The sequence below is a fragment of the Papaver somniferum genome, unplaced genomic scaffold (assembly GCF_003573695.1).
Source record: "Papaver somniferum cultivar HN1 unplaced genomic scaffold, ASM357369v1 unplaced-scaffold_57, whole genome shotgun sequence".
NCBI lineage: Eukaryota > Viridiplantae > Streptophyta > Magnoliopsida > Ranunculales > Papaveraceae > Papaver > Papaver somniferum.
The window spans coordinates 4,065,657-4,076,608 of NW_020648415.1; the positions used below are offsets into that span (position 1 = coordinate 4,065,657).

The 10,952-nt window shown below is 37.3% G+C and overlaps 1 long non-coding RNA gene across 1 annotated transcript in view; it reads left to right on the forward strand.

The window, feature by feature from the left end:
* Positions 1-206: 206 nt before the first annotated feature.
* LOC113343240 overlaps positions 207-10,952 on the forward strand; it is a 20,518-nt gene continuing 9,772 nt past the window's right edge. Inside the window, exon 1 of the long non-coding RNA XR_003357124.1 lies at positions 207-298. This is a non-coding gene — a long non-coding RNA (uncharacterized LOC113343240). The remainder of the gene's footprint in view (positions 299-10,952) is intronic.

Consider the following 10,952-nt stretch of genomic DNA (forward strand, 5'->3'; position numbering starts at 1 on the left):
AGTAACAACAACCGTTGGATATCTTTTATTTTTAAATCTGGGCCGTTAGATGATCGAATATTCTCTAAAGATTCCCATCACAAGTGAACATTCCGTGTACTTTTTTCGTTACTGGACTGAAATACCCTTTTGCATAATAAGCTTCTTCCCAAGTTCTCCTCCGACTTCTTTCCTTTCTCAGTTTTCCCACAGCAAATTTCTTCCATCGTTCCACTGAAACCACTCTTTGATTGGCAATAATGTGAAATTAACCTTCGCCTCAAGTTTCTTCTCGGTTTTCATACAATTACTTCGATAGGTATGTGATTCTGAAATCATTTTATATTGTAATTTCGAATTCTAGGGTTCGTAACTATTTTAGGTTTTGCATATTTGTGTTTTTATGGAAGAAATCATTATGTGTTGTAATTTGGAATTCTAGGGTTTGTAAAGTTTAGGGGTTTGCATAATTTGTGTTTTTATGGAAGAAATCATGATGTATTGAATTCTAGGATTTGGAATTTTTAGCGATTTTGCAAATCTCATCACATAAACTACAGTTAACATAAGGATTTGTCAAGGTTTGCAATTTCAAATTTCAAAACTCTATTTCAAACCACTCACAATCTTAATTCAAGCATTCAGAGGATTTCCAACTGAACCCTGAACTTATTAAGCTACTCATTGAAACAATATCTCACTGACAACTGAGGATTTATATTAGACCTGAAATGTAAAGTAGAAGCACAGGGAACTTTTATAGCCACAGGATAGAAGAGAAACAAATGTTCTGCAGTTGCAGGGGAGATGTTGCATGGACTGCATTCTGAGTTGATATTTTACTAAGTTCAAAGATGATCCCATCGTTACCATAACCCCACCACTATCACCAACGCCAACACCCTCCTCCTCCACCACCACTACCTCACCGCCAGCAATACCATCTCCACCAATTGCATATTCGACTAATTTCCCCATTTTGATTTCAGTTTTCCTAATTTTGATCAGTCATTCACCACCACCACCACTACACCAGCACCACCGAACCTTCTCCACTACCAAATTCATACAATCATAATCAATTTACTTCAGGTACCGTTGTTACATTTCTCACAATCGATTATAGATTTCAATTAGGGAAAAATCTGCATGTCATTGCATCATGCCATCATGCCATCATGTTAGTTTAGATTCATTCGTTTCTTTATATAGTTATGAGCATCTGTAAATTTTTTTATAAGAATTGGGTTTAGTTTTGTCTCTCAATGTTTCCGATTTTGATCACTGGAGTTTTGCATATCCTTTTTTTTCTTTGTTTTTTTCTTTCTAAAGTTTGGATGCTTAGTTTCCGATTCAGTGAGTGAATCTCTACCTGTTTCATTTTGAAATTAGTTTGAACCATTTTTCTTTCGTGATAGGTTAGAGTTTGTATTATTTCAGCATTTTTTTTTGATCAACAAAACGATAGGATTTTATATATATAAGTATAAAGAATGAAAGAATTACAAACGAAAACTGTTTTATAGATAACAGTTTGATCCCAGAAACTCAAAAGAAACTATCTCCTAATGGTGTCTTCCCGTTTGTAGACTAATTCTTCGAATCTAACATTATTGAGACTATGAGAAGAGTGAGACCAGTACAAGATGATAGCTTTTATGTCTAAAATAATACTGTGTACATATCCCTCTCTAGCCGCTTCACAAAACATCCATTTATTACGTTCTTTCCACAAGGTCCAACATACTGCGTATGGAAGTACTCCCCATATGTAATTACCCTTTTCAGAGAAAATTTTCCTGTTAAAACCTTTGAAGAGATCCTTAATGTATCCACATTGGACCCAACTGATCCCAAAACTAGCGAAAAATTCATACCATATCTCAGCTGCAACCTTGCAGTGAACAAGTAAATGGTTTACGGATTCCAAGTCCTCTTTGCACATGCAACAACGATTGACTAATATTTTTCCTCTTGTAACTAGATTGTATTGAGTTAGTATGGAATTATGATGTACCAGCCATGTGAAGAAGCACACTTTCGGGGGTATATTATTATTCCACACAATATTAAGAGGGAACTCAGAATACGAATCAAGATTGTGTAGTGACGAGTAGCAAGAACTAACCGTGAAGATCCCGTACTTTGTCCATTTCCAGTCCTTGTGTCTTCTTCCATTGTGGGAGTGAAAAGTTGAAGCTGACTTGTCAGTTTTGTTGCTTCTAGGATCTCAATGTCAGTCAACCTCCTCTTCAGGTCTAGGTTCCAATTCACTTGCCCATTTCCATCTATAGACTAAAACTGACTCACAAGATGTTGTTTCTTCCTAGAGACCCTGAAAATATTTGGATAAGCATGCTGAAATGTCTCGACACCTAACCAAAGATCTTCCTAAAACATAGTCCTATTTCCTTTGCTCACTTTGTAGATGATCCCTTCTTTAAACTTTGACATCCTGTTGCATACTCCCCGCCAAATGCTGTCCCATATGTAAGTTTTGGAATCTTGGCGTCTGATGTATTTTCAAATGTTGTTGTAGATAGTGGTGAAAACTGGTTCTAACTTTTTTTATATTTAAATAAATAAATAAATGAAGGAAATTAATTTTTTGATAGTAATGTCAAGATTTTAGAAGGATTAAGGCTCAGGATTCACTACCACTTCAAGTTGATTGGTTATAAATAATATTTCAGAAATTATTATTAAGCTCTTTTTCTTATTAAATCACTTTTTAATTTAAAAGGTGTCCAAATATTAAGTTGTAATCCTTAAGCATGATTTATCAAAGAATTATTCTAAGCATAAAACATCAAAATGATTCACAACTAATTAAGAAAACCATTTTATCCTTTTTTTTATATTTATCCAAGTGAATTAAATAAAGTAAATAATTAAAGAAATTATAAATAAAAATATTACCAATCAAACATGAGTGAATAGATCCTCCATTGCCTCAATCACCAAGAATTTATCCTCTCATCATGTTGGAAAAATACTCAAAAGATTTTATTAATGCTGAAAAGTTGAGTACAAATGATGAAATAAAAAGAAATCGTTTTAAGACTGTCCTTTGCGACACACAGGAAGCGTAGGGAAGAACGGCACTTCAGAAGTGTTGTAAGCTCGACGCGGGAAAGGAGCTGAGAATTGTTGCAAATATGCGACACTAATCAACGACTTTCCTGGACTGTACAATGTTCTTCGTGTTCTTCCTTTGACAGCAACAGAACTTTTTCTCTGTCGACTCTTCTGGTGATTATCTCGGCTCTAAATCTCTCCCAATCCCGTGCTAACCTTTCCCAAACTGTTTTTCCTTGTATTTATAGTGTTTCAGGACCAAAAATCCCCTCCTTTATTGCGTATATTCTCCATTTAATACGAATATTCCTTGCTGCCCATAATAACGATAATTTCCATTTTTAAGCCCATGCACGCGTTAGATTTGATCTTGCACGCTCTAGTTAGCCTTCTCCACGTCTCAGCACTCTTTCAACGCTAGTAGAACTCCTCCATGCACACAAGAACTTCAATTTTGCTCGTGTTACAGTACACGTGCTATGTTTCGGGTGTGTGAATCATCACGCGTTTTCCAGCCAATTCCGATCGAACCCACTTCCCAAAATGTGTTCCTTAACCTATATCACATATCTCTATCAAATTTCAGCCATTGAATCGACCCGTAACCCCTTCATTTTTGTGATCAAACTTCTGCCAGTTGAGAATTTCATTTCCCGCCAAAAAAACAGTTTTCAAACGAAGAAGAAAGGGTGTCCCCCTATCCTGTACTGGGGTGCGAATAGCAGGAGTCCACTGAGGTGCCCCTTAACCGATAGTGAGAGTCCGAATAACAATTTTCCTTCAAGGGTGCCCCGGGAAACTTTTCGAGCCGAATTTTCCAAAAATGTTTATTTCCTAAAAATACATAAAAACACAATATTAGTACAAAAATAGAGTTCCAACAATACGGACATTGAGGACAAATTAGACACAAAAATGCGTCTATCAAATACCCCCAAACTTATTATTTGCAAGTCCTCGAGCAAATTTATTCTAGAAAGGAAAATCATTTGAACCCCTAGGTGGCCCTAGTGGCGGAGTGTTGTCTCCGGAGGGTTTACCAGAGGTGTACCCACAAAACCTTTACTCCAGACCCTAACTATCTACGCAAAATCTTGGAAAGCACTAAAGAACCTCCTTGGTTGGTATACTTATTAATTATAGGAGGAAGTACCCTGATGCGAAATTCCAATTACTGTACACGAGTTTTCACTCAAGCATACTAAAATTCATATAAGTGACAGAGCTCTACTAAGATAGTTTCACGATGGACATCATACTCGGAGTCAGACTAATCACATGAAAAGATTAATAAGATGGAAAAAGAAAAATGTAGATGGTTGAAAAGTGAACGGTGTTTCCCATATCTGTCTGAAGGCCTCTGCCAAGGTGAACCTAACCTAAATGACTGAGATACCTGTCTGACTAATATCAACACACTGGCATATACAAGGGAACCAGTGGTCAATAATCCTAACTCTAGGTCAACACAACTGGCATATACAAGGGTACCAGTGGTCGACTTTATTAAACACACATTTATTTAAGAACTAACAACATGATTGGACCTTGTGGACCCAAGCGCATGTTTCTTGTCAGCAGATTACATGGTAATTCCCGTGGATCCTGCATTCCACGCTTGTTTAGGCGACGGAGATAGGGAGAACACACACATATTGCTATCCAAGTGTTAGTATTTATTCCGATTGGTCTATTGGTCTGGTCTATTTTTTTTATATATAAAACAAAAAAAAATTCCTCTTTCGCTCCTTTCGCTTTAAGCTTTTCCTTCCAAGGTCCTTAGTACTCCACTACGAACCTGCAAATCAAAGACAAAAAGAAACGTAAAAAGGAAAAAAAATAATAAACTTAAAAAAAAAAATTCTACCTAAGCACAGGTTCGCGTTGGCGCCGCCAAAAATTTGATGTATTTTCAAATGTTGTTGTAGATAGTGGTGAAAACTGGTTTTTTTCGAACTTGTGAAGGTAACTTTTTTTAAAATTTAAATAAATAAATAAATGAAGGAAATTAATTTTTTGATATTAATGTCAAGATTTTAGAAGGATTAAGGCTCAGGATTCACTACCACTTCAAGTTGGTTGGTTATAAATAATATTTCAGAAATTATTATTAAGCTCTTTTTCTTATTAAATCACTTTTTAATTTAAAAGGTGTCCAAATATTAAGTTCTAATCCTTAAGCATGATTTATCAAAGAATTATTCTAAGCATAAAACATCAAACTAATTCACAACTAATTAAGAAAACCATTTTATCCTTTTTTTTATATTTATCCAAGTGAATTAAAAAAAGTAAATAATTAAAGGAATTATAAATAAAAATATTACCAATCAAATATGAGTGAATAGATCCTCCATTGCCTCAATCACCAAGAATTTAGCCTCTCATCATGTTGGAAAAATACTCAAAAGATTTTATTAATGCTGAAAAGTTGAGTACAAATGATGAAATAAAAAGAAATCGTTTTAAGACTGTCCTTTGCGACACACAGGAAGCGTAGGGAAGAACGACACTTCAGAAGTGATGTAAGCTCGTCGCGGGAAAGGAACTGAGAATTGTCGCAAATATGCGACACTAATCAACGACTTTCCTGGACTGTACAATGTTCTTCGTGTTCTTCCTTTGACAGCAGCAGAACTTTTTCTCTGTCGACTCTTCTGGTGATTCTCTCGGCTCTAAATCTCTCCCAATCCCGTGCTAACCTTTCCCAAACTGTTTTTCCTTGTATTTATAGTGTTTCAGGACCAAAAATCCCCTCCTTTATTGCATATATTCTCCATTTAATACGAATATTCCTTGCTGCCCATAATAAGGATAATTTCCATTTTTAAGCCCATGCACGCGTTAGATTTGATCTTGCACGCTCTAGTTAGTCTTCTCCACGTCTCAGCACTCTTTCAACGCTAGTAGAACTCCTCCATGCACACAAGAACTTCAATTTTGCTCTTGTTACAGTACACGTGCTATGTTTCGGGTGTGTGAATCATCACGCGTTTTCCAGCCAATTCCGATCGAACCCACTTCCCAAAATGTGTTCCTTAACCTATATCACATATCTCTATCAAATTTCAGCCATTGAATCGACCCGTAACCCCTTCATTTTTGTGATCAAACTTCTGCCAGTTGAGAATTTCATTTCCCGCCAAAAAAACAGTTTTCAAACGAAGAAGAAAGGGTGTCCCCCTATCCTGTACTGGGGTGCGAATAGCAGGAGTCCACTGAGGTGCCCCTTAACCGATAGTGAGAGTCCGAATAACAATTTTCCTTCAAGGGTGCCCCGGGCAACTTTTCGAGCCGAATTTTCCAAAAATGTTTATTTCTAAAAAATACATAAAAACACAATATTAGTACAAAAATAGAGTTCCAACAATACGGACATTGAGGACAAATTAGACACAAAAATGCGTCTATCAGCATCCCATCCCAACCTCGCAGCACCATACTTCTCTTTAATTAGTCTTCTCCACATCTCCCCATGCTCCACCGAGTATCTCCATAACCACTTACATAATAGTGAGTCGTTAATAGTGATCAAATCTCTGATGCCAAGTCCTCCCTTGTCTTTGTCAGTACAAACCTTTTTTCAAGCCACCAAGGGATATTTAATGCCATTTAATCTCTTAGCAACAGATTTTGGAATTGAATAAACCGACATCATGTAAATTGCAAGTGCACTAAGAACGCTTTGGATGAGCATTAGTCTCCCAACATATGTCAAATGCCTTGCCTTCCATCCTTGTAGTCTCGCCTTTGTGCTTTCAATGACACGATCCCAAATTCCCTTGCTTCTATATGGTGCTCCGGCTGGCATTCCCAAGTAAGAAATAGGAAAATCTGCAATTGTACAACCCAAACTCGATGCTACAAACGATTGACACTGAGTTATTCCAATTCCAATCGCGACACTCTTGGCAGCATTAATACTTAGTCTTGAGCTCAGATGAAAACAAATAAGAGAGGAACTGATGTAGTGGATTTGTTGTACCGAATCCGAGGAGAATATTAGAGTATCATCCGCGAATAGTAAGTGTGACACTTGAGATCCATTATGTTGAATTCAAAAACCCTCGTATAAGCCACTTTCTTCTAATTTTAGAATCATACGACTAAATGCTTCCATGACCATAATGAAAAGAAAAGGGGACATCGGGTCGCCTTGTCGCAGCCCTCTAGAGCATTTAAACTTGTCCCCTGGACTTCCATTCAATAATATTGAGAAATGCAGAGTAGATATGCAAGTGTGTATCCATCGTCTCCATTTTATCCCAAAACCCATTCTTTGCATCACCTTGTACAAAAAGCTCCAGCTCACCTTATGATAAGCTTTCTCCACATCTAGCTTGAACACCCACCCCGGAGTCTTCACCTTTATCCTTGTACCAGCTTCAGACGGGAGGATAGAACATGTGTCACAATCTTGTATGAAATATTGATCAAACTGATTGGCCTAAAATCCTTTACATCTTCAATATTTTCCCTTTTAGGGATAAGACAAATGAACGTGTTGTTTGCCCTCCAATCCATGAAATTTCTTTCCTCAAAGAATTTAACTAGCCTCATGTAGTCTACCTTAATGATATCCCAAAAGTGAGCGTAAAACTCCACCGGAAAGCCGTCTGGACCCGGTGCTCTGTTCTTTGCCATTTCCTTGATAGCAGTCTTGATCTCTTCTTCTGTGATTGGACCTTCTAGGCTTTGACACTCCTCCCTGTCGAGAGTTGTGAACTGCAATTCCTCCATGAATGGCCTGCTATGATCTTCTTCTGTGTACAACTCCTCGTAGAAATGTTTTAAGTGATGTTCAATTCGCCCCCTATCTTCTGTCAGCTCCCCATCCACTTTTAAACACCCTATGTTGTTGTGTCTTCTTCTTCCATTAGCAAACATATGGAAATAACTTGTGTTTTTATCTCCCTCTTGCAACCAGTGATCTTTAGCTTTTTGTTTCTTCCTTTTGTCTTCAAGCAAAGCCCACCTACAATAATCAGAGTTTAAATTCACTCTTGAAATCCTATCATCTTCTGTTGTTGTACCCTCCGCTTCCTTTGCATCCATGTTTTTAATATTTACCAATAACTCTTGCATAACCTTATCCACCCTTCCAAAAATTTCTTTGTTTCATATTTTCAAGTACTCCTTTATAGCCATCAACTTCTTGCAAAAAATAAAACCTGGGTTGCTTGTAAAGGTTAGATTATCCCACCACTCTCTCATTAAATTAGGAAGTTCTTCATTTTCCAGCCACATAATCTCAAACTTATTCGACCTCGGTCCTGTATCAGCTATTTCAGTTGACAATAAGAGTGGAATGTGGTCCGATACTGGCCTAGGCTTTGCTATTTGAGTTGTACCTGGGAAGAATTCATCCCATTTTGAATTCAGCAAAAATCTATCAATGCGAGTGCAAGTAGGAGGATCTTGGTAATTGGACCAAGTATACTTCGCGCCACATAAAGGCAAATCGATAAGATTGAAATCTGACATAAACTTGTTGAAATTCCTCATAGCCCGAGTAACTGTTCCTTGCCTATTTTTGTATTCAAGGGTTGAAATAATATTCCAATCACCACCTAGACAGCCAGGAATGTCCCATATCCCCAACACTTCTCCTAACTCCCTCCAAAGTACACGCCTTTCTTTACGAACATTCAGAGCATAAACAAATGACACAAAGAATTCAAAATTGGTTGCAGTACATCTAAACATACAAGAGAGTGATAAAAAACCCTGTAACTGGTCCACCATTTCAAATTTATCTCCATCCCACATGATACATATCCCTCCTTTAGTGCCCACTGATGGTTTGAAGCAGAACTTCACACTTGACTTGCTCCAGATGTCCTTCTTAATTGCTTCTGTCATGTCTTCTAATTTTGTTTCTTGAAGAAAAATAATGTCAGGATTCCATTTTGAGATGACTGAATTAACAACAATTCTCTTGTTTACATCACCTAAACCACTTAAACTCCAAGAGATAATTTTGTTCGTCATTTCAAACGACTTTCCTTAGCTTTCGCCCTTCGGTCTTCCCTTGATCCTGATGGAGTAAGATAATTAAGCAAACTGGACAGGCGGTTTTTCTTCCTAGCAGATCTGGGGGTTAAAACAATCTCGCATTCACCCGAAATCTCATCCCCGGAGCAGATATCTTCCTCTTCATCATTCGTTTGTTTCTCCTGTAAAAGCAATTGTACTCCTTCTAAAGACTCATCTGATATGCCTCCTGCCTCATTACCCCTTTCTTTTTTACTGGAATTGCCAGAATTTTCCTTAAGAAACGCTTCTTTAAGAATTTTCATTATACTTCCATGAATCGCCTCTTCTTTTCCCTTGACAGGTAACCCCATAATTCCCCCAACTACCCTAAAAGCCCTACAAAGTTCCTCCTTTTCACGTTTGAAATGTGCATCTCTCTCTATAAGCTGAAATTGTTGTCTTAAGGATTCTTCATTTGGAGATTGTTCACCTTCTACGTCTTCTAATTCGAAAAATACTTCAATTTCCTCTTCCTCTTCGGCAGCTGATGCCTGTTGTAGTATTTTTTAAGGGATAAATAAGGAATTCGTTTCTCGGACTTGTAAATATTTAAAAATAAAAATATATACACAATATTTGTCACAATGGGCGAGAGGTACTGGGACTAGGATTCCGCCAATTTCATTTCTTAAGGTTCAAATAATAATTCTTTTATCAATAATAGCTCAAAAAATATATTAAATATATCGACTCTAATTTATTGCCAAGATTGATTCTCAAAACATTGATTGTAAGTCATAAGCATGATGTATCAAAACACCTAAGCCAAGCATACATCATCAAATTAAATAACAACCAATTAATTCAAATCATATTTCAATTTTAAATTAATGCAAAAGTCATAAAAAAGAATTAAATGAAATTACCCCAAGTATGAAGTTTGGCCTCCTCCGTCGTCCCAGTGTTGGGTTTTAGCTCATCATAGTAAAAATGCTCTCAAAATAATTATTTATTGCTCAAAAAGTGGTTTACAAATGATGAAGAGGTGTAAAATAATTGAACAGAAAAATCGCAATAGAAATAAATGTTGCAAAGGCGTTGTTCAGCTGTTACAAGAAGAACGATAAATTGTAACTGTTGTTGTACGACGAACTACGACCCTCGGGCGTGCGTCTTAGACACTGTTGAAGAACGACGGTCTTTGGATGTCTGTTCTTCGTGTTCTTCATCTTCATCAATGGCAGCAGCAGCAGCAGAGAGAAATCATGGTTCTCGATTCTGCAGCGTTCCTTCTCTCCTCCTAACTCTCGACAGCCGTTCTATGACATCCCAGAAGCATTTATATAGTCACAGCACCTCCAAATCTCCGCCATCAATTCGAATAATCTTCCACTAATGAGTTTTATTCTCGGAAAATATTTTCTACCAGAGTTACGTAATTATTTCCTTCTTTACCTTGTTCACGCGTCTGCGTGGTGTTGACATTCTACCATCCTGTTTATTACGCGTCTCTGATGAAGTAACGCACGCTGTATACACACGAAATCATTCCAAAGATAGCTAAAAATCCCGAGAATATCTTCCATGTGACGTGCTTTCCCTGTTTTTCTTCTCTCGGATTAACTATCCAATTTGGATTGAAACCAACACCCGTATGACGACTGTTAAGCCCAAATAAACCTTTCCGAAGAATTACATCGATTTAATCTCGCTAAAACACTTCCAAATCACGAACCAAAAATCTGCCAGAGAATAACTTTCTTTTCCCGCCAAAAATTGATTTTGAATTTTGAGAAGATGACCTCCCCCTATCCTGTATAGGTGTCCGAATAGCAGATGCCTTGGGTGACCTGGGGGTGCCCCTTAGTAATTAGGTTACCCCTTATCCTGAAGCGAGAGTCCGAATAACACTTGTCCTC